The sequence below is a fragment of the Eubalaena glacialis genome, chromosome 11 (assembly GCF_028564815.1).
Source record: "Eubalaena glacialis isolate mEubGla1 chromosome 11, mEubGla1.1.hap2.+ XY, whole genome shotgun sequence".
In the NCBI taxonomy this organism is placed as follows: Eukaryota; Metazoa; Chordata; class Mammalia; order Artiodactyla; family Balaenidae; genus Eubalaena; species Eubalaena glacialis.
Genome location: NC_083726.1, coordinates 96291124 through 96316007, shown reverse-complemented (window position 1 = coordinate 96316007; position 24884 = coordinate 96291124). Strand labels below are relative to the sequence as shown.

At 40.2% G+C, this 24884-nt stretch overlaps 2 non-coding genes across 2 annotated transcripts; both read left to right on the top strand.

Annotated features, from left to right (window-relative positions):
* The first annotated feature begins 11607 nt into the window (after window positions 1-11607).
* Window positions 11608-11715, top strand: LOC133101875 (U6 spliceosomal RNA). Its single transcript, XR_009702761.1, has one exon. It is a non-coding gene; the product is annotated as a U6 spliceosomal RNA (small nuclear RNA).
* A 9271-nt stretch (window positions 11716-20986) lies between these two features.
* Window positions 20987-21059, top strand: TRNAK-UUU (transfer RNA lysine (anticodon UUU)). Its single transcript has one exon. It is a non-coding gene; the product is annotated as a tRNA-Lys (tRNA).
* The last annotated feature ends 3825 nt before the right edge of the window (window positions 21060-24884 follow it).

The window sequence follows — 24884 nt, the reverse complement described above, 5'->3', positions numbered from 1 at the left end:
ACACAGCTGGATTACATTTCCCAGCCTCTTCTGCTGGTAGAGATGATTATAGGACTGCGTTTCTGGGTGACAGAATGTGAGCAGAAGTGACACCACTCAATATTCTGTAATAACCTACATGGGGAAGGACTCTGAAAAAGGATGGATACATGTATATGTATAACTGAATCACTTTGCTGCACACCTGAAACCAACACAATATCGTAAATCAACTACACTCCAATATAAAATAAAAATTAAATTAAAAAAAAAGAAGTGATGCAAACAGCCTCAAGTTCTTGTCCCTAACTACCTCCTGAGTGATCCTTCATGCTCTCTTGGCCTAATGTCGGTGAGATACAAAGAACCCAGTGAAGAAACCCAAAGCCCTAGATGATGATAAAGCTACTAGAGGAAGAAGCCTGGGTCCTTCCCTGGAACAACCATGCGGAAGACTCTCCTGACCGGGAACGTTATGCTTCATGTGAGCAAGAATAAACTTTTACCAAAATTCTAGGATACAGAAGCCAGAGTTGACCCTAATACAAAATTTAGATGTCCGATAATAGAGAAATTTGTTAAAGAATCTGAAGTGACTTTCTGGCAACATAGACTTCCTTTGAATGGCTTATTGATCACAGTCTGGGCAGTCGCCAAACCGGAATAGATATAAAGGCATGTATTTCTGTTCTACTTTATTATCATCAATTTGTATACCAGGCTGTTAAATGAATGCACTGCCATTCACTTGACTGCACCCTTTGTGTGGCTGAGCTGAGGTCATTCTGCTTCACACCTGTTTTTGACACAATAAGAGGTAACCAAACAAAGGGGTGCGGAGGGTAAAGTTACCTGTAACTAAATCCTTTAAAAATAAAATGACACATTCTGATCAGTAGTTTGTCATGGAATCATAGAAATGGAGAGTTAAGGTGAATTAAGTGTTGGTGAAGCCAGTAACCCAGATGGCCTCAATTCCAACCACAACATTCCATCAGGGAGTCATTCATTGTTTTCTTTGAACACCTCCAATTATGGGGACTCAAAGAACATAGAATAAAAAGCAGCTTAGGGTTTTTGTGTCCATTTGTTTGTTTTTGTGGAGCTAATAACAAAGAGAAAAGTAGGCAAGAAGAAAAGCTAGCATTTATTGAACGCCCATTGACTGGGCCCTGGGTAGAGCACATCCATACAAATTATTTTGTTTCATCTTCACAGCAACCCTGTAGGGTTGATGTGCCCATTTTTCAGAAGAATTGAAGCTCATAGGGTTGAAATAATTGATATATTTGCCAAGTTCATGTATCTGCCAAAGCGACAGAGACAGTGCTTATCCCACCAAAGCACTGCTACCTCCTGAACCTTAAAAGGAGGAAGTAGGAAAAGGCAGAGGAGAAAAGAGATTTGGCTAATGATTGGTGAGCTGACATTTAACATTTGTTTCACTGGAGAACTGGGCAAAATAGCATCATGGTAGGCACTTGGTTGCTAGAATTAAAATCCTAGGATGTATATCCAGCTTCCTCTGTTCCCTAGCAGTATCGCCTTGGGAAAGTTTCCTAACATCTCTAGGCCTTAGCTTTCCTATCTGTACAATGGAATAATATATGATAGCTACATCCTGTCATTATATTGAGGATGGTTTGAGATGATGCACATAAAGTGCTTTGCATGATGTTTCACAGATAATGGGTAAAAGGTACAGGGTTTGGTGCTCAGACAAGGGAGGGGTGGCAATAGTTGCATCAGTTGAGAAATTAAAACACTTCAGGGTGTCTGCAGTTTTCTCAGAGACACATTTCATAACTATATATGAAAGTGATGTAAACACATATTAAAGTTTTAAAATAGTATATATTTTATTTCAAGTTCATATAATTCTCATCAGGCAAAAATTCTGAAATATTCTGTGCTTTGTATGTGAGTGTGATGTGATTGGTGTGTGCTTTGAAATCCATCTCTAGCCATCATCAGGAATTTTACTTGGTACTGTTCACTCTCCTTCCCTAATTCCTTCGACTCACAACATAGAATCTATGGTCTCTAGTCATTAAACACAGGGGAAAAACCTAATAGTTTCGTTAAATGACAGAAACCATTACTTTAGCATAGTGATCTTAGCTTTTACGTACACTTGACTCCCGACTTCCCTGGTGGCGCAGTGGTTAAGAATCCGCCTGCCAATGCAGGGGACACGGGTTCGAACCTTGGTCTGGGAAGAGCCCACGTGCCTCGGAGCAACTAAGCCCATACGCCACAATTACTGAGTCTGCGCTCTAGAGCCTGCAAGTCACAACTACTGAGCCTGCGTGCCACAACTACTGAAGCCTGCGTGCCTAGAGCCCGTGCTCCACAACAAGAGAAGCCACCACAATGAGAAGCCCGCACACTGCAATGAAGAGTAGCCCCTGCTCGCCGCCCCTGCTCATCACAACTAGAGAAAGCCCGCGTGCAGTAACAAAGACCCAATGCAGGCAAAAATTGATTAATTAATTGTTTTAAAAAAGTACACCTGACTCAGATTTTGAATATTATGTCAAGCAAATTAAATACTCCTTTTGCTTTCAGAACATATTAGTATAAATGACAAACATAAACAAGGTCACATAGATATATGGAAATCTGTTCAAAGAAAAACCAAGGAGCTTTCTTCAGTGTTTCTATTGTGTAATTATATGCATGCAATGATTTCATTGCTGAGAGAAGAGTAAAGGACCGTGTTTCTAATTGGGAATATTTTCAACTCAATTCCAGTTATCTATGAGAATCAGGAAGAGATGGAATGCAAAATGGAAAGAAGTGTCCTGGTGAGCTGGGAAAGAAAGGCATTTGGAACTTTGTGCTGCTGCTGAGGAATTAAACAGGAAAATATGTAGAGCTGAGGAGAGCTATTCAACTGAGAGAATGGTAGTGGTTTAAAAAAAAAGTAGTGGACTTCCCTGGTGGCGCAGTGGTTAAGAATCCACCTGCCAATGCAGGGGATGCGGGTTCGAGCCCTGGTCCTGGAAGATCTCACATGCCGCGGAGCAACTAAGCCCGTGGGCCACAACTACTGAGTCTGCGCTCTAGAGCCCGGGAGCCACAACTACTGAGCCCGCATGCCACAACTATGAAAGCCCGTGCGCCTAGAGCCTGTGCTCTGTGACAAGAGAAGCCACCGCAATGAGAAACCCGCGCACTGCAACGAAGAGTAGCCCCTGCTCGCCGCAATTAGAGAAAGCCCGCGCGCAGCAACGAAGGCCCAACGCAGCCAAAAATAAATAAATAAATAAAATCTACGTTAAAAAAAAAAAAAAAAAAGTAGTGGAACTCTTTTAGCAAATACAATCCAGTGGCACTGCAATGTATAAACAAGCTAAAAATGGAATTGCTTTGTTTGAAGCAGGGTATGTAGAACTTCCTCCAATAACCCTCTCCTCTGTTGAAACGTTAGTATCTTCAGACCACAGGTTGGGGATCCGTACCTATTGGAATGCATGATAATCACCTGGGGATGCTTGTTAAAGATGCAGATGTCTGGGTCCCATCCTCAGATTCTGATTCAGTAGGTCTGATGTGGAACGTGGGGATGCTTATTACTGAAATGTCCTCCTAGAGACTGGAGTGTACAGTGAGGTCTGGGAAGTGCTAATAAAGCTACCCCAGTACAATCTCTCTAAGCTAAGGCTGTTAAATAAATTCTACAAATAAGGTACCTCTCCAGGCTTTTAACAAAATAGAGCCTTGCTTTAGGTTGATGTGGCTGGCAAAAAGGACAGACTGTTGCTCTATTTTGCCTTAACAGAATAATGGAAGCAATGGAAAAGGTTAAAGTTATACAGTTAAGGGATGGTCAAAGGTTGGCCTGAGGATTTGTCAAAAATGAAAAGAAAATACAAGAGCACTCGAAGACAACAGAATAGCATCCCATCTCCACTCTGTAGCAGTCACTACAGAGAGTGGCTAAAAGCATAGGCTCTGGAGTTCAGTTCTTGAGCTTGAATTCATGCTTTTTTTGCTTAGCTGTTTGACCTTGGCCAAGTTATTTAATCAGGAAGTACAGGGATCACAGGAAAACTTCCACTGGAGATCTTCAGCTACCTGTGGCACCACAGTGGGTAATTCCCAGGAGGACCCCAGAAGACAGAGGAAGCCACCATGGATGATCCCAGCTGCCACTGGAGAATAACGGCTCTCCCTTTGTGCACCCTCCAAACCTCATGGAAGTGTCTACCATTTAGCAGAATCTAATCCAGAAACATATTGGACAGGGATTCTGAGAACAGTATTTCTGGAGTTCTTCCCTGCAGGAGGAGAATGTTTAAGAGGACATGGGTGAAGCTGAGTTACTGACAGACAATCCAGTGTACCCATACCTGTTTCCCACATTTCAATGTCTTCTGACTCTGCTCACTCACCCTCCCTGTTCCTTCCTGCTGGTTCTCCACAGCCTATTAAGAGTCCAGAATTTGCCACAGCCAAATGTTTGCACATTGCCTACCATAAATATGAATGCCACAAAAGTCTGGCAAGAATACAACGGGAAGCGAGAAATACCATACATGTTAAGTTTTGCAAGGGCTTACTACCTGATTTCTATGACGATGACCTGATTTCTCTCAGGGCTCGTGGGCACATGGTAATTTCCTCAGCTAACTTACACTATATTATTTTACTCTTCTCAGGCAAAGGGAAGACCATTTTGAGAAAATGTTATAGCAACAGTGTCTTGGGTCACTTGAAATATGTGAGTCCACGGTTCCTTGACCATGTATAATTGGTACTAACTTAACTCACTCCTGTATGCCCTACCCATCCTGCCCCATCATTACACAAATACACACCAAAGCAGTCATGTTTGGCAATGAAACAGACATTATTATTCTATAAGGTTTATTAAAGTCCAGATCCTGATTTGTGTGCGCGTGTGTGTGCGCGCGTGTGTGTGTAGCGTTATCCATATCCTAAAATAAAATGGAGATATAGGTTTACCCGCTATCCGAGAGTAGATCCTTCCTATGAAAACTTTCCTAAGTTGAAATGGTGTAAAGTGAAGAAGCAATTACTGTAGAACACATCTTGCTAATGGATGAACAAAATATATTGAGATAAAGCACAGATGCTCACAGACACAGTTCAAAGCTATGGTGGGTTGATCCTGAGATGCTGCATGTATTTCCCTGGGAAGGAGCTTGGCGGGGCCACTCAAGCTACTAGACCTGTGATGCCTCTATAACAACTCCCTGCAAAACAAATGCTGATTGCTATTTTCACTTTTTTTCTGAAAGTGGAAATCTCTTTGGATTTCTGTCCATTAGCAAAAACAGGGACTAATGAGGGTCTTCCTTAAAATCAGCATGGCTTAAAGCAAACTTTTGAAAAGCAGGGGATACCTGTGTAATTACACTGACATCCCATTCCTTTTGGAAGAGGATTGCTGTGCTTGCTGATACATAGTACTATGTACACTTTAGAAATACATCCAGGAACTCACAAAGCCATGTTAAATTGCTAGACAGGTAGTTAGTTGGCAATTAAATCCTCGTGAGAAATAAATTCCCTATAGATATTTTAGAGTATAGACACAACAAATAGATAAAACAAAACATAGCAGTATTAAAAAATAGCTTCAAATACACAGTCATCCTGCGGTATCCACGGGGGATTGGTTCCAGAACCTCCCTGGATACCAGAATCCGCGGATACTCAAGTCCCCTGTATAAAATGGCTAGTAGTCGATCTTCCATTTGAGGGGATGCAGAACCTGTGGATACGGAGGGCCCACTGTACTTATGAACCTGAATGTACAAAGTGCCCATGTGAAAAACTTGCAAGATATGTTTCTTTCTAAACTTTTCCGCTAAATATTTGAAAAATAGAAGGCACTTCTAGAGACATGTGCACATGGAGCCTAGACACAAAAACTGCTCAAAAAAATTATAATGTCATAGGAGATGTTTCAAATTGCTGCATCTAATTTAAAATATTTAATAACTTTAAAATGACTCAAAGGCTGCATAACGAAACAATAAAAGAGAACACACCTATCGAAAAATCAGCTAGTGAGAGGAGGATTCAGAAGATAAAATTCTTACTTGTGAACAACAGAGAGTATATGTTAATTTTTAAATGTTTAACTTCTTAGAACAAGGAAAATTACAGCACTCTTCAATCAACTCAAGAAATACTGCTCCTTGGGCTTCCATGGTGGCGCAGTGGTTAAGAATCCGCCTGCCAATGCAGGGGACGGGTTCGAGCCCTGATCCGGGAAGATCCCACATGCCATGGAACAACTAAGCCCGTGAGCCACAAGTACTGAGCCTGCGCTCTAGAGCCCGCGAGCCACAACTACTGAAACCCACACACCTAGAGCCCGCGCTCCGAAACAAGAGAAGCCACTGCAATGAGAAGCCCGCGCACCACAACGAAGAGTAGCCCCCGCTCGCCACAACTAGAGAAAGCCCGCGTGCAGCAACAAAGACCCAATGCAGCCAAAAATAAATAAATAAAAAAGAAAAGAAATACTGCTTCTTTGCATTTAATCACTGCTTGCTTCAAGGAGATTGGTAATGACATTTTCTTTGGTCAAGTTGTCCTTGTTTCCATCCCAAAGGTTAAGCAGTATCAGATCACTTTAGAGGTATAATTATATTCTTTTCGAATTTGCTTTTTTTCCTTATTTTTTTACAGGCATAGTAAGCTTATGCAATTTGGTATATGTAATGTCATCAAAATTTAGTTCAAAAATAATCAAATATTGAATCTTGTAAGTAAAATCATTTCTATAATACGGTATTTCAATTTTGAATGAATTCCCATTTATTTCTCCATCAACTGGGGCAATGGCTATTCCACAGCAGTGAACAAAATTTATACTTCTTTGTAACCAAAAAGGAATCTCTAATCTTTTCTTAATAAAAATAATCAAATGGGTCCTATTTATTGGCCTCCAGAAATTAATCAATGCTCCTGGTTTTTAGTTGAATATTTCTAAAACTCACTCATGATCCTATTACTCATTAAAAAATGAAGGCAAAATTAAGGTCATTAATTAAGGTCACAGAGATTATAAATTTATAATCTTTGGACTTGTTCAACACCTGGTATTTGAGTCAAAAAAGCAAGTGAAGAAAATAGTATGGGCAGGGAAGATGCAGGGAGAGAAAAACACTAAGGAGAGAATATTCTTAATTTCCGTAAGTAGACCCCTATATATCTCAAACACTCTCTTAGTGAAAACCCATTAGAAAGAATACTTCTGTTTTGAAGTATTTATCAACAAAACTTGTGATTTATGGGCATTAGCCACGCATTCTGTACGAGAACTTACTCTCTCATTTTGCATGGAAGTAAAGAGTAATTAGGTGAACACCTAAACATAGCCTAAACTAAGGAAAAATACAAGTACCTCTCTTCGAAATCCATCAGCCACCTTTTTGAAACATTCTTTTCACACGCTTGGCCCTACCTCCTTCTTCTCTTGTTTCATTTCTCCTCTGCCCACTCTGACATCCTCTTGTTCTTTCGCACCGTCTATGTGTGTTGCATATGACACCTTCCTGTGCTCCATGGTTTACTGCTGAGAATTTCACGTGAAACACCTGTTGCTCAGATGTTCAGTTCCTTTCTGTCTTAATCACGTCTCATTCAAACCTTGGAATCAAGGGAATTCACTTCAACTAACATGAAATTACAAAATCACATTGATAAAACCAGATCTTCTGAACTTCTCTGCATTTCTCGAAGGAGGAAAACATATGCATATACCTTACATTAGAAGGTCCCCATATCCAATCCACTAACTATAATCATATCAGTTATCTACCATGACATATTAAGGTTGCAAGGTCAATATTGATAAATATAAGAAATAAGCTCTGGGACTTTCCTGGTGGCCCAGTGGTTAAGAATCCACCTTCCAATGCAGGGGACGCGGGTTCAATCTTTGGTTGGGGAACTAGGATCCCACATGCCGCGGGGCAACTAAGCCTGCACATCGCAACTACTGAGCCTGTGTGCTCAGGAGCTCACGTGCTCTGAAGCCCACGTGCCACAACTCGAGAAGTCCGAGCGCTGCAACAAAGAAGAACCCGCGTGCCACACAACGAAGACCCAGTGCAGCCAAAAAAAAAGAAATAAGCTCAACAAGTGTTCCAATATTCTGAGGAAGTCAGAAATCTCAGGGAAGTTATCCATCCAGCTATATACTACTAGACTACAGCTGTAAATCTACATAATCTAAGAAGCATTTCCAAATTAATTCTACCCATTCCTAACAAGCTAAGGTAATATTTGATCCCCTCTTCCATCTTCCCCACATTAAGTCATAAATTTCTTGAGGAAAGGTCATCATTTTCTGTGAATAGACTGTAAGAATTCTGAGGGATTTGCAGTCAAGGACTAGACTTTAAAGACAGAAAAAGAACTTTCAGAGACTTCCCTGGTGGTCCAGTGGCTAAGACTCCACACTCCCAATGCAGGGGGCCCGGGTTCGATTCCTCGTGGGGGAACTAGATCCTGCAGGCATGCCGTAACCAAGAAGTCTGCGTGCTGTAACTAAGATCCCTCGTGCTGCAACTAAGACCTGGTGCAGCCTAAATAAATAAATAAATAAAAAGAAACTACAGTGCAGAGTTCCCTGTGGAGGGAGAAGAGGGCAGAGAACCCACAATATCAACCAACAAGAGAGAGCTAACAATGGACATCTGCCAAAGTAGAGAGCAATCAGCATCCAAAACACAGTCCCGGAGGAAAGACCAATGTCCAGTAGTAACAAACCCAGTAGGAATACCCAGAACAAATAACGGTTATTGAGTAAATGCTTTACATAAATTAACCCATAGAATCCTCACAACCACAAATCACTATTAAAATAAAGTCATTAAAATAAAATTATTATTAAAAAGAAAAAGAACTTTCAGGAAAGTCACTGATTGGGAGGTGTGAAGATATCCAGCATGAGCAATATTCCTTTGTGTTGGGTAGAAACAAATCAGACCTCAAAGCTAATTTAAGACAGGAAGAAGAGGTCTGCATGTCTTTTGGAAAATAAAAAAGTAATTGTGTCCACATCAACAAAACCAAACCTATGCAAAGTCTGATATGAAGCATAATCTGGGGGTGATCCTGGTAGCTTAAGTCAATGAGGACCTCCAATCACTGGAGACAGGACACGTTTTAAGTGTTAAGTGAAAGGAGTAAGGGTTGGAAAGTGCATTTTATCAGGAAATGTATGCTCAAGTTATGCAAGCCATGAAAATGAGATTATTTTAAGAAAGCCAAAATAAGGACAAAATAAAAGTGAAAAGAACAGGGGTTGCCTGGAAAGGCTGCAGAATAAAACATTAGTTTAAACTCTTACGGAGGAAGATACAGAAACTGTACTCCATAAAAGTATTCATCTTCCCCACATTAAAGAACGGATCTTTCTCTACCAAAGGACAGATTTTGTATGAGGACAGATTTTGCTCTTTGAAGAGAACAATATTACTCCTTTACCTTTAAAAAGCCCAAAATACTGAGCTGTGAGACAACTCCACTTGTACTAAGCATGGCTTAGTGCACTGCTTCAAGTGCAAGCTTTTAGGAGCTTACCTTCAAAACCAAACTAAATGAATCTAGTATCCGCCTGCCAACGCAGAGGACACGGGTTCGAGCCCTGGTCCGGGAAGATCCCACATGCCGCGGAGCAGCTAAGCCCCAGCGCCACAAGTACTGAAGCCCGCACACCTAGAGCCCGTGCTCCGCAACAAGAGAAGCCACCGCAATGAGAAGCCCACGCACAACGCAGCCAAAAATAAATTTAAAAAATAAATAAATAGGGGCTTCCCTGGTGGCGCAGTGGTTGAGAATCTGCCTGCCAATGAAGGAGACATGGGTTCGAGCCCTGGTCTGGGAAGATCCCACATGGCACGGAGCAACTGGGCCCGTGAGCCACAATCACTGAGCCTGCGCGTCTGGAGCTTGTGCTCCGCAACAAGAGAGGCCGCGACAGTGAGAGGCGCGCGCACCGCGATGAAGAGTGGCCCCCACTTGCCGCAACTGGAGAAAGCCCTCGCACAGAAAAGAAGACCCAACACAGCCATAAATAAATAAATTAATTAATTAATTTTTTAAAAAATTAAAATGCATGTAGTTTTTAAAAAATAATAATAATAAATAAATAAATACATAAATACATAAATAAATGAATCTAGTAAAAATGACACTTAATGGGAAAAAAAACCCTACCCAATAATATGTACTCAAGTACGGCTAACTGCCATATAGCTATAACAACTAAAGGCTAAAGGAAACAAGCAGTCCAAATAAAGCCATAAAAGGCTTTAGAGAGACAAACTGGTCCATTTATTTATTTATATAAAGGTATAGTTAGCATGGTCTATATTTTTATAACTATAAATGACATTCTGCTAGGTTATATCTATCTATCTTCCTATCTATCAATATCTATCTAGAGATACAATTTAATCCAGGTACTTAGTTTCTAAGTACAGCAGGGGTGTGTGTGTGTGTGTTTGTGAGTGTAAGGCACTCAAATTAATGCCCTAGATGAAAGGATCTAAGAGAAAACTACTTTTATTCTACTTATTCCAAAGATAGATTTACCTTAAAGAGCCATATTGTTCTTTGTATACCTAATGCTGGTACCACCATTAGACTGTTTATCAAAAACTTTGACTTAGTATAGTTGTAAACTTCACCTTTCCATCTCTCAGAATAATGTCTCATGTTTGTTGACTCAGAGGAAAAATGATAATTTTATTTATCACTTAAACTTCAATGGGTTTCAAGACAAAGTAAGCTAAAATTTACCAAAATAGCTTTAACTTTGTGCCAGGAAAAATTTAAATCTGGGGAAAGCTAAACCAACTAGGACATTTCAAGTTGAGAAGAGTAGTTGGGAAGATAGAAAATTATCTTTTTAAAGCAGATATTAGATGCCATAGCTTTCTGGGTATTCTTCTGAGCTACTAATGAGTTGACTCAAAGGATATGGAAGCTGAAGAGGAACTAGAGATTACTTGTTAATTGTTAACAACTCCCACCACCCCCTTTTTTTGCAAAAGGGGAAATTGTGATGTCTAAACCATCACCTGAACAAACACTTCTCCATTTTCAGAATTTAAAAAAACCAAAAAAGCAAAAAACTTCAATGCCTGAGACAATATTTTCATTGCAAACAACTGAGAGGTAACCTGTAATATATGGGTAAAGCTGCTGAAAGAAACAATACTAACCAAGAGAAAAACTAAATTTGGTAGCCCAGGTTACTCGTATGTGATTTAACTGTTCTATTTAATCTATAAAAAATAACTCCCTGAGTGTTGACAAGCTACGAGTGTGGGTGGAATGTGGACGGTACCTGTCCTAAATGTCTGATCCGTGAAGCGTACATTTAAAAACACATTGTATAGGGACTTCCCTGCTGGTCCAGTGGCTAAGACTCTGCACTCTCAATGCAGGGGACCCGGGTTCGACCCCTGGTCAGAGAACTAGATCCCACATGCAGCAACTAAAAGCTCCTGCACGCCGCAACGAAGATCCCACGTGCTGCAACTAAGACCTGGCACAGCCAAATAAATAAATAAATATTTTTAAAACCCCACATTTTTATAATTAAAAAATAGGAATGGAAATATATATTTAGTGCTCGCTTCGGCAGCACATTTACTAAAATTGGAATGATACAGAGAAGATTAGCATGGCCCCCTGTGCAAGGATGACACACAAATTCGTGAAGTGTTCCATATTTTTTGAGGGAGTGGCATGGACTTATATACACTACCAAATGTAAAATAGCTAGTGGGAAGCAGCCACATAGCACAGGGAGATCAGCTCGGTGCTTTGTGACCACCTAGAGGGGTGGGATGGGGGGGTGGGAGGGAGACGCAAGAGGGACGGGATATGGTGATGTATGTATATGTATAGCTGATTCACTTTGTTATAAAGCAGAAACTAACACACCATTGTAAAGCAATTATACTCCAATGAAGATGTTTAAAAAAAAAAGAAATATATATATCTACGCTCAGGAAGAATAACCCACGGGAGCTTATTTTCATATTTGAATTCAAAATACCTTTAAAAATTTAGTTTAACATAACAGTTCCAGGAATACCACAAGCATGTTCATGCTGGTAACTTTCTCTCAGAAAAGACCAGAAAGAGAGGAGCCTGGTCGACAAAAGATCTTTAGAGAGGAAAAAAATGCATATGTTATTACAATTCTTTGAAGCTGAGATAGAGCAGTTCTTTATCTAAAACTTCTAAGCAATGTGAGTATCTTCAGTAGGTGAAAAGGCATTCCCTAAACTTTCATGCCGGGAATGCACTCCTCAGTTGCAAGAACTTGAAAGTTAGACAATAAGGAAATTCCCAAGATCTAGCTGCTTACGGTAACAAAGTGTTTTACAAACAGGGACATTAAACGCCTTGGCTAAAGTCAAAATGACACTGTCTAAAGCATACAGTCTATCACCGTGCTGAGTAATAATTACTCATTCATTTGTCTTGCTGGGAATACATCTGCGGCATTTAAATTCAAGGAGGCTGAATCCTCAGTAGAGCCTGTTGTTCTGTTTTATATCTGGGTAGTTCATTTTGGGAGGAAGCTTGCACATAATGTATGATTAATAATCCCTTATTGAGAATATGTCCCGTAGAGCTGGTGACCCTCTTATAGAAAGACTTTCTGTTTGCAGTATCTAAAGGCTTAGGTCTTGGGCAAAATAATGGCCTGCTGTGGCTTACTGAGTTTCTCTTCTAGAAATTTTGAGCAGACATTGAGAGCGTGGTGGTGATTATAACTCTAAAGTAAAGAGTTATGTTGGGGGACTTCCCTGGTGGATCCAGTGGCTAAGACTCTGCGCTCCCAATACAGGGAGCCCGGGTTCGATTCCTGGTCAGGGATCTAGATCCCACATGCTGCAACTGAAGATCCTGTGTGCTGCAACTAAGACCCGGTGCAGCCAAATAAATAAATAAATATATTTTTTTAAAAAAAGAGTTGTGTAGGGAGGCTTTCTAATAATCAGCTTGTCACAGTCTTGCAGGTTCAGGCCATGAAGAGTTGAAGCACTAAATTCATTTTTTTTTCCTTCTATAACCACAATACCCAGGTCAATTCTAACAAAAATAAGAACACAATTCTCATTCCGTATCCAAATTTCCCCAACTTTTCCCAAAGGCCCTGACAGCCGATTTTGGTTCCCAGGTGGGGTGTGATCAATGATCCCCCATTGCCATTTCTCCGTCTCTAACTGGTAACCCCTACAGCACTGCACTCCCCCCGTCGCCTGAATTACTTTAAATTGAAATTGAGACCATTGTAGATTCACATGCTACATGTAAGAAATAATAGAGCTGCACTTTGCCCAATCTCCCCAGTGATAAGTAATATTTTACAATACTGTAGGATTCTATCACAACCAGGATGTTGACATTGATACAACCCACTGAACTTATTTGGATTTTCCTAATTTAACTTGTACTCATGTGTGTGTATATGTGTGTATGTGTTTAGTTCTACACCTATGTTCGTTTTTGAATAATCATTTCAGCTAAAATGTATGGAGTACTTGCTATCTACCTGGCACTAAGTTCTTTACATGTATAATCTCATCTAATACTCATGTACAAAGTACTATATACTTAGCCCCATTTTACAGATGAGAGAGGCTAAATGACGTGGCAGCGGCAGAGCAGGGCCAATTCACTTTACCACCAGGCCACACATCTCTCATTACTACAGAACACCTCTCAGTTACAGTACTCAGCCCTGTGTAGCTAGACTGTGTCCAGAGGGCCAGGAGGCTGGGAACACACTTCTTAAATAGCTATAAAAGTCAATGTCTCTTACAGGGGATTTTTAGGTGAAATTATTCAATCTGATACTATAATGGTAGATATAAGACATCACGCATTTGTCAAAACCCATAAAACTGTACAACACAAAAGTGAACCCTAAGTGACGTATGGGTTTTAATAAATAATAACGTATCAGGGCTTCCCTGGTGGTGCAGTGGTTAAGAATCTGCCTACCAATGCAGGGCACACGGGTTCCAGCCCTGGTCCAGGAAGATCCCACATGCCGCGGAGCAACTAAGCCCGTGCGCCACAACTACTGAGCCTGCGCTCTAGAGCCCACAAGCCACAACTACAGAGCCCGCATGCCACAACTACTGAAGCCCACGTGCCTAGAGCCCGTGCTCCACAGCAAAAGAAGACACCGCGACGAGAAGCCCGTGCGCAGCAACGAAGACCCAACACTGCCAAAAATAAATAAAAATAAAATAAATTAAAAAAAATAATAACGTATCAGTATTGGTTCATCAATTGTAACAAATGTACCACACTATTGCAATACGTTAATAATAAGGGAATGGGGGAAGGAAGAGAATGGGAACTCTGTACCTGTGCTCAATTTTTCTGTAAACCTAAACTAGCTCTAAAAAATTATCTATTAATTTACAAAACAGAAATAGACCCACAGACATAGAAAACAAACTTATGGTTACCACAGGGGAAAGGGGGGGGGGATAAATTAGGAGTTTGGGATTAAAATATACACACTACTATACATAAAATAGATAGCCAACAAAGACCTACTGTATAGCACAGGGAGCTATACTCAATATCTTGTAATAAGCTATGATCGAAAAGAATCTAAAAAAGAATGTATATATGTATGTATATATGTATATATATATACATATATACACACACACACACACACAAACTGAATCACTTTTCAGTACACCTGAAACTAACACAACATTGTAAATCAACTATATTTCAATTAACATTTAAAAAATAATAATCTATTAATTTAAAAAATAGTTTTAAAAAAGTCAATGGTTCTTTCAGATGGACCTGACCACAAAGTAACTGAAAAAACTTTTATCTTTGGAACTCTCCAAACTGTGGTCACTGAGCATTTATATTTCACCAGCTGCCTTACATTATCTGAAGTGGCAGGAATATAGTGACAAAAACTCAGGCACTTAGAGGGTGCCCTGGGGATGTGCGTGGCTTTTTTCCCCTTCCACATCTTCCCCTGCACGGACCTCAGAGGCTGAGCAGGACGCGGGCAGACAGAGTAAAGTGCCTGTAATTCCCATCCATTCCTGGGCCCTGTGGAATTTGAACTTATGTTTACTGCGTTGTCACTTGGACATTAAATCTTAACTGTCAAAATATTCTTCAAGGCAGAGAGAGGAGTTCAGCATGGTATCCCAAAATGTCTTTTCCATACTCTTTTTGGCAGCTCTGAAAGAAAATGTTGCTACTACTCTCAAAAATATTGTTTTTATGTTCCCATGGAAATTCACAAAGGGAATATTATATTTAATCTTTACCACAAGCAGAAATACTTATTTCTGATGGAAATAATATTAGACATGGAAATCATGGAAAATATTATCTAAACTTTTATATTGAGTAAGAAATCCATCCTGTACCTCTAGAGTATTGTACACCTAGAGCAATCAGGAAAATGGCCAATGACTACCCACTGTGGAAATTGTTCCTTTGACAAACATGCTATGCTCCCAGGCAAACTGTACCTCTACACATTATCATATAAAACCAGAGAGACAAATTAATCTTAGGAGCTATTTGGAGGAAGATATCTGAACACACCTCACCCTCCTCCGCCCCAAATCACAATCCAATATTAACTCATAATCTTTTTCATTGGCTTTGGTAATTGTACCCTTTGAAGACAATCTGTGAATATGCATATAGCCCTTAGGCACTTTAATTGCCATTTCATCCAATTAACAGATAATTAAAAATGCTTTGTGTGAGTACCTTTTCCCGTTTCCTTTTATCACCAAAGAGTGAGCAGTGCCTGTAAGGATGAAGTGCAGGAAGCAGTCACAGCAATGGGAGATGTCAGATGTATCAAAAGCAAACAGCCAACTTCCTCCCATCTCACCTTGTCACTTGACCCTCTAGGTTTGGGTTTTAACTCCTTTAACGAGTTAACTAGTTCTTATGGGACTAGTCGTGAGATGTTCCCAAAGTTTCAGTATGTTGCTAGAGTCATCCTCACGTAGAGTGTCATGGACAGATTATTTTCAGAGCAAACGAGGACCAAATCATACCTACCGCTAAATTGGCGGCAAGATCCATTTACTACTGCAACCAGTCTTTTCCACACTCATCAATGGGAGGAAATGGGCATAGATAGCCTCAAGAAAAGGAACCTGACTAGATAGAATAATCAAGTAACTATATTTTAAGGGATTTTTTTTTTTCCTGTAACAACCAAGATGGGCTATCAAGTTAACCTATGATAATGAACAACTATCAAATCTCAACCTCCATCCAGGTTTATTTCTCATTCATGCAATGAGTCCAACATGGATCATCAGAGGTCTCTGCTTCATTTAGTCTCTTGGGGCCCAGGATAATGGAGGCTTCTTGCTAACTCATGATCCCGCCATCACTGAAGTAGGGAAAAGAGGTGTGCCGTTGACACCACCAATTAAATGCTTCCACTGGGAAGTGACACATGTCAATTCCACTCATATTTCATTGGCTGAAGCAAGTCACTGGCTAAGCTTAACTTCAAGGGGGCTGGAAATTGCAATCTTAACAGGGACCCAGAGGAGGAAAACCAGAATATTTGTGAGTAGATCTGCCTGTTCCCTGTGACTGACTCATAGGAGTTTCATAATAGTGTGCAGTTTGATAATTTAGCGTCTAGTGTTTTGATGCTATGTGAGTGACCCTGAAGGTCTATGATAAGATCTATTGTCTTGCAGGAGGCAGATATTTAGCTAAAGAGTTAGTTCTGTGGTTCCCCACTTGTTGTCACATTCACTGTAATTCAAGGAAAGTGATTAAAAACTGTGTCTCTTATAAGCATACTTAGTTGTCCCTTATGAGAACTTTTTAGTGTTTTAGGAACTAAGAAAGGCTTTGCCTTCCATTGAAGAGTTGGCATGTTTCCAGTTGGGAATTAATTAGAATCTGTTCTAATTGATAATCTCTCTGCAGAGAACTAGGTTATAAACTTTGAATTAGCCCCAAGAGTTAACCTTATTTTCCTATCTGTTTTTAACTTTGTTTTCCTCCTTTGTAATTAATTGTAAAACAATGGTATTATATTTGTCCTTTATATATACTACCTCAAGCCCTTTTGTGAAAGAGATGGAGAATGAATAAAGAATTGGAATTGAAAAAAAAAAACAAACCTGTCACTTTGTTAAAAACAATCATTTTCCTGGTTGTGATATTGTACTATAGTAATGCAATATGTTACCAATGGGGGCAACTGAGTGAAGGATACACAGGGTTCCTGTGAATTATTTCTTACAACTGCATGTGAATCTGTAATTATCTCAAAGTTAAAAGTTTTTTAAAAAAATCTACAATAGCCTCCCAAAGATGGTTGACTGCTAGTGCTGGTGCTTTAAGTCTATTTAAAGGACTTGAAAATGTCAAGATTCTCTTTCAAACCAATAATTTAATGAAGAAATGAAATGCCCAATTTACCATATAATAAGATTCATTGTGGCGAAGACTTGAACCACAGTCAAGGGATATTTCCATGAATTACTAATAAAAAAAAGACACAAGATTTATACATAAAGAAAGTGAGTACTCACGCTGTCTCTTTCTTTTCCTTCCTTCTTCCTTCCCTCCTTCCTTCCCTCTCTCCCACCCTCCTTTTTCTTTTTCTTTCTTTCTTTCTTTCTTTTCTTTCTTTCTTTCTCTTTCTTTCTTTCCTTCCTTTCTTTCTTTCTTTCTTTCTTTTTCTTTCTTTCTTTCTCTTTCTTTCTTTCTTTCCTTTCTTTCTTTCTTCCTTCCTTCCTTCCTTTCTCTCTCCTACTTTTTTTCTTTTAAAAGATACAATTAAATCCCTCCTATTGCTAAAGGCTATGGTAAGCAATTGGTAAAGAAGACAGGTGTCTGCCCACACAGTGCTTATGTTTTAAAGGAGGAGACAGTAAAATTGCAATTGTGATACATGCTTAGAGGAAAACTAAGAGAGGGCTGAGATGAGATAAGGGGAGGGAGGAGCCACTGTAGACAAGGTGGCCACCTGAGGAGGTGGAGGAGGAGAAATAACTAGCCCTGTGAAGAGCAGAAGAGCACTCCAAGCAGAGGGAAGAGCATGTGTGAAAGGCCTGGGAGAGAGATGGATCTGCATATTTTTGAGAACCCGGAAGGTGGTCAGTATGGCTGGAAGATGGTTGGTAAGGAAAAAGCAAAGATGATGTTGGCAACATTGTGGGCAGAGCAAAAGCCTAGTAACTCCAAGTGTTGTTATAGGTGATTGTCAGCTAGGACTGACATAATTACTGATATGTGTTCTAAATTAAACATTTGTTGTTGAACTAATAAATCTTAAAGTAGTCATTCTTTGTCTCTCTCCTGTAGATACCACTACTGTTCCCATATTCTTCCATATTCCATTTCCAAAGAGAAAGCTAATGAACAAGGACGTTAAACAGTTACAAAATGGGAAAGAAAAGTTAGAATTAGTACTGTTGCAAGAGCCCTACATATGTAAATAAAACAGCGGCAACAGGGAAAGTCCACTTGTTGACACACGTAGGACAAAATATAGGTATATTATGATTCTCAGAGCAAGCTCTTTCCACTGGGATGGACACTCTGCTCCTCGCCTCTTTTCCATCTGCCAAAAATCCTGATAAATGTATTTATAAATTATTTATTTTATTATTAGAGCTTAGGCTAAAATACAATAGCCCTTGCAGAGATAACACTATGACTTGAATTTACATTAAAGACTAAAAGACTATCTTGGGGGCTTCCCTGGTGGCGCAGTGGTTGAGAGTCTACCTGCCAATGCAGGGGACACGGGTTTGAACCCTGGTCTGGGAAGATCCCACGTGCCGCGGAGCAACTGGGCCCGTGAGTCACAACTACTGAGCCTGCGCGTCTGGAGCTTGTGCTCCGCAACAAGAGAGGCCGTGATAGTGAGAGGCCCGCGCACCGCGATGAAGAGTGGCCCCCACTTGCCGCAACTAGAGAAAGCCCTCGCACAGAAACGAAGACCCAACACAGCCAAAAATAAAACTAAATAAATAAATAAATTTTAAAAAATGGGCAAGTCCTAATTGTCCAATAGAAGGGGACTGTTTGTTAATTAGGAAAAAAAAAAAAAAAAGACTATCTTGGAGAGAGGTTACCTCCTAGGTATAGAGAAGGAATGGCAATAGATGAGAGGATTAAATTAAAATATTGAGTGGATTAAACTTTAATGGTAATACTTTATTTATTAAAGTTGTGAGGTGGGTGCATAATGATAAAAGTATTAATCTTTATAATGTTTTGGATTTTTGTATATATTCCTTAATACTTCCATTATTAAAAGTAGATGATTACCTTCGGATTCTCTCCTAAGAGTAATTTTCAAGCAAATGAGCTCTTAAAAATAGAAAAATTAAAAGAGAGTGGAGGGATGGAAAGGATCGTGGAAAAGACTGAGTCCACTAATGACAGATTTCTCAGACTTGAGGAAGCTTAGAGCAAGAAGAGACTTAAGGAGTCAACTAACGGAAGTCCTTCTTTTTAGAGCAGTAAATCTGTTCAAGGTCACGGGGCCAGTTGGCAGAGCTGGTGGAGGAGAGAGGGGGTCAGAGCCTCACGTCCAGAACTCCTGACTTCAGTCTGTTGTTCAGCATTACACTACAACTGCTTGCAGTTTCCTCTTGGTTTAATCACTGGTGACACCAAATTTCATTTTAGCAACACAAGGACTATCTGGAAGTTAGAAGTAGACCTGTTATTTACCGGCAAACTGGAGAAAGTATCTTAAACGAGGATGAAGAGGGGTAAAAGGGACAACCACCATGGCTGAAAAGAAAAAGCCACTGAAGAAATAACTACAGTTGATTCTCCGGGGGGGGGGGGGGGGGGGTGTAAAGCAATGTAGGAAAAAGAGCATCATATCAGGAAGTATAGAAGGAATGCTGCCTGTAAGGACTGTGTCCTCTCCATTGCCCAGAAGCTTACTAAAGCTCATCGTCCAGGTGTGGAGTCTGAAGGCTGAGAGGAGAAGAGAGCTTTGAGAGGGTTTTAAAAAAGACACAAAAGTTAAAGAGAAAAAATGAGGCACAAAGAGGAGAATTGGAGTTTTACCTAGAGAAGCATTATTGAACACTGAACACTAATATTCTATCATTTTCTCCAGTGTGTAGATGTCTGTCTGTAGATAGAATATGTATGAAAAGGTCTTCATTTGGTAGCAAAAAGGATTTTAGACTTTAGAGAAAAAAAATTCCTAACACGTTAAACATAAGAATGATCTTCTAAAAGGGCCAGCTGTTTCTTCTGTCTGTGCTGGTTTAGGTGCAGTGTAGCCAATGTAAGAGTCACTTCTGGTCCACAGTAGAGCAAGAAACATTCTTCTGGTAGGAGCTAAACCTAACTGACTTGCCTCTCAGCACCCTAATTTCAGGTTCTAAGAAACCTACTACACTCAGAGCTGGGGAAGGAAAAGCCACTGGGATCCCTTGGGCCCAGCACTGCACCTGCACTGCCTCGCAAGCATACTCCGGTCCCTCCGGTTATTAGACAAGGAACTGTCACTGGCAGAGAACTTACTCTGATATAAAAGGAAGCAGTTATCCAGGTTAGTGTTCCAAGAAAGTTAAGAACAGCTGCAACTTGGCTGGGAATCTTGTTTATCTTTTTAATTGTGTATATATGCCCAGAGGCTCTCCAATGGCTCTAATATAAAGAATAAATGCTGTGTGGGAATTCAGTAATTAAGAGTCTCCTGTTGTTTCCTGTGTGGTAATTTTCACGGAGACCACTATGATAATTTACTCACATGAGGTTGAGACAGAAAGGAAGTGCCAGGAGAAAACTCAGAAGTCATTAGCAATTCAGAAAGTGCATTTCATAATCAAACCTGCACATGTTGGGTTTTGAGCAAACTCAAGACTACCTTGAGTACAGTGATGTAAAATCACTTCGACTTCAGAACAAATGCCTTTGTTGATAAAATTGATTCTGTCTTTCAGATGAATGTTTTTCTGGGAACTCCCTGGTGGTCCAGTGGTTAGGACTCTGCACTTTTACTGCTAAAGGCCCAGGTTCAATCCCTGGTCGGAGAACTAAGATACCACAAGCCTCGAGGTGCGGCCAAAAAATATAACAACAACAACAATAATAATAATAATAATAATAGAAGGAAGAAAGAGATATAACCTAAACAAAATAAAGAATATCTATATAAAACCAACAGGAAATATTTTAAAAAATAAACAAATAAATCTTTTTCTAACCTCGCAATAGTTTCTCAGTAGTACCTCCATTTGATGTTTGCTGAGAAGTATTTAGATCAGCATTTTCAAATGTGAATGTGCAAATGAATTACCTTGTTAAAATGCAGATTCTGATTCAGTAGATCTGGGGAGGGGCCTGAGATTCTGCACTTCTAACAAGTGTCTAGGAGAGGCCCATGTTGCTCCTCTAGTAAAGATGCTTTGGGTAGTGAGGTCTTAGATAACTTCGAAACTCATCCAGTAGTTGTTGTTTTAGATTTTAAAAGACACTCTCTAAAAACAATAAATTAAGCCCAAGCAACAGGAAGCTAAGATGATTTTCAAAGCTAAATGCTTATGTCTCTTTGGGCCAAGAAGGAGCTCTTGCGAGTTGAGATCAAGAGCAAGCTGGCAGACAAAAACAGTGCCAGGCAAGATGCCACCTGATGGGGGAGATAGGGCTCAGCCTGAATTACCATGTCCATGGGTTTTGGCAAACTCAGGTCTAATCAAGGTCATTTTCCATAATGAATGGTTACAGTCTGGTTGATGGGGTCCAGCAATAATCATAATCAAGCAATAGGCAGTGATTTTGTTCCAAAGGAGTCAATCTGGATGGAAACTGGATTAGTCTATGTCTAGGTAGGAAGAGACGATGTCCAGGCTTGAGGCAGTGGCTGGGCCCCGGTCAGACGGGCTGAGGCTGTGAGCAGGGTGATTCCTACAAAGAAATGTATCAGTGCGAAATCCAGTGAGAAATCCAGTCAATCAGGATGGATGGACATGGAGGTTGAGGGTTAGGGAGAAAGCGCAGTGGGCTCCAGGGGCTCATCCAAGCGACACCAGATGCTGGGATTAGGACAGCAAAGCTAATTGCATGCTTCTGAATTTCTGCTGTTAATGTACTATCAGACCTGTTTCCAATTAACTCATGAATGAGGTGAGATAAAGTCTGCAGATGAGACGTCTTCAATACTTGGAGCTAAGTGGTGCTTCAAGAAAAAGCGTGGAGCTGACAAATATCGTGTCCCTCCTAGACGCTGAGCACTACACAGGGTGTTTAATACATACTGCATAGTCGTAGTTAATACATACTCGTCAACGTAGGCTGCATCTGTAAGATAACACATGTCAGCTGCTGTGCACCATAGCACATTTTCTAGCACCACACGTGAGTATGTTGATGGAGTTTCTTTTTCTTCTCTTATTTTACATCTTGAGTTTTGGTGCCAAGTTTTCTTTTTCATGTGAGGTTTTGTTTCTGCTTATAGGATTGTCATTGTTATTTGCCACTGTTTACAATTATATAATATGATTGATTATACAATAGGATGAAAGAATTTTGCTCTGAGAAGATAGGAGAATGAGGAAGATGTAATCCTTTGAAGAGTTATTGGTCAAGTGGGAGAGGCAACCGTTGACATAAAAAATTATAAGTTCTCGTAGTCACCTAGATGAGAGGGGAAGGATGAGAGCGGAACCATCTGTGGCCTTCATATGCTCAGCTGAATACTAGCCGTTCAAATCAGTGATTAGTCAGGAGAATAACTGTTGAAGTGTGTCAGAATTATTGACATTAAAGGGAGTTTGCAGGGACTTCCCTGACAGTCCAGTGGTTAAGACTCCAAGCTTCCACCGCTGGAAGCACAGGTTCAACCACTGGTTGGGGAACTAAGATCCTGCATGCTGTGCAGCGCAGCCAAAAAAAAAAAGAGAGAGAGAGAGTTTGCGTTAAACTGGGGTGGAGGAATACTCTTGCAGAAAATGCAAACATTAACCTCGTGCTTATGACAAAAGCCAGCCCAAGAAAAATACCATTTCTTCTCATAGGAAATATGAAATCACCTTCTCATGTGACAAAAACCAAACTGATGAGGAGCTTTTTGGATGTTCTCTGTCCCCATCACTTAACCTCATTTGGCTTCTTATTGCCTTTAAATTGTCTTGTCAAATATCACTGGAGAAGCAGACCGATTGGTTCTCTTAGGAGTTTACAAAGACTGTCTTGCAAAATATAACTTTAATATATGGGGAAGGCAGGTAAATAAAACTCCAGAGAACTACAAAGATGATTCCTAAATTGAGTGTGGTAGTGAGAGCATCAGTAAGTATGGGGTTGGACCTGGTGGCCGTGCTGTGTGAGGTCAGCAGGGTCCAGATGACTCCATGATGACCCTTGTAGCCTAGTGGGTCTGTGAAACTGATTTCTGCCACCAAGATGACTGCTCACCTGACAAAATAACCCCATCCCTTAATTATACCAAAAAGGGAGTTCTTACCATCTACTTTCGGCCACATTGCATTCTAAGGACATTGATTCAGGCAAGAAACACGAAGCTAACAGTATTTTATGGGGTATTTCATGACCCAACACTAAAAAATATTTTCCTCACTGATGCCTGAAATTTCACTGGTGAGGTCTGCCTTTATTTAGTCAGTTTGGGTTGTATAACGTAGCTAGTCCTGGAATTCCGAACAAACTATCACCGGTGCCTTATGCAATGAACAATTTTCTGAAAGCTAGGCATGCCTTAGGTAAGACACCAGAGTCAAAAGGAATATATAACATGACTTAAGGCCTTCAAATGATTGGATGTGGCCCACCCACATTAGGGAGAATAATCTGCTTTACTCAAATTCTACTGATTTAAATGTTAATCACGGACTTCCCTGGCGGTCCAGTGGTTAAGACTCGGCACTTCCAATGCAGGGGGTGTGGGTTCAATCCCTGGTTGGGGAATTAAGATCCCACATACCACACGACACGGCCAAAAAAAAAAAAAAAGTGTTAATCGCATTAAAAAAATACCGTTTGCACAGCAACACCTAGGCTAGTGTTTCACCAAACAACTGGACGCCGTAGCCTAGTCAGATGGGCATATGAAATTAACCATCATGGTTATATTCATGTGGAACATGAAACAATTTGTATTTCTAAAAACTGAAAACACCTGATTACTTCTCAATAATTTTACCAACCACTGCTTAATGGCTTTTATCTCCAGGCTTGAGCAGATTACACGTTTCTAACTCACCTTATGCAGTAAGGGGAGCTAGATGATGCCACTTGTCCTGTGGCAAGTATTTGCACCCTGGATCTAGGACGTTTCACCACCCCCACCAGGCCTAGAGGGAGGGGCTGATCCCAGCTTCTTCACCAGCATATGGTGAAGTATCTATTAGCCCCTCTGTCTTTGTGTTCACTCTCTTATTTTTAATCAAATCTCATCAGCTTTACACATGAACTGTTGTAAGCGCCTTACAATATTAATCATTAATCTTTGTAACGCATGAGGTTGGTACTACAAGGATCTCCATTTTTTCACCAGTTTAAGTAGCTAGTTGAAGATCAAAGGATCAGTTGGTGGCTCTTAACCATTACTTGTTAGGCAACTTGCACAGCAAGAGGTTTCGTTACATCCAGCTGTGGCTTGGAGGATGCCAGAGATTAAAGCATGCACCACCTCTGCGTATCATTATCATGGATATCGATGAGAAATGTTTACTAGATTATCGTAACTATCTTGAAAACAAATGCAATTTAATCTCTTTTAATTCAATCAGTTCAGTTTAAAAATAGGTATATTGCATTTAGGATACAATCAGCCTGAATCTTGCAACTCTAAAATGTTTTCATAAGTGAAGCTCTTGTGTTACACTCTACCCACCTCTTTA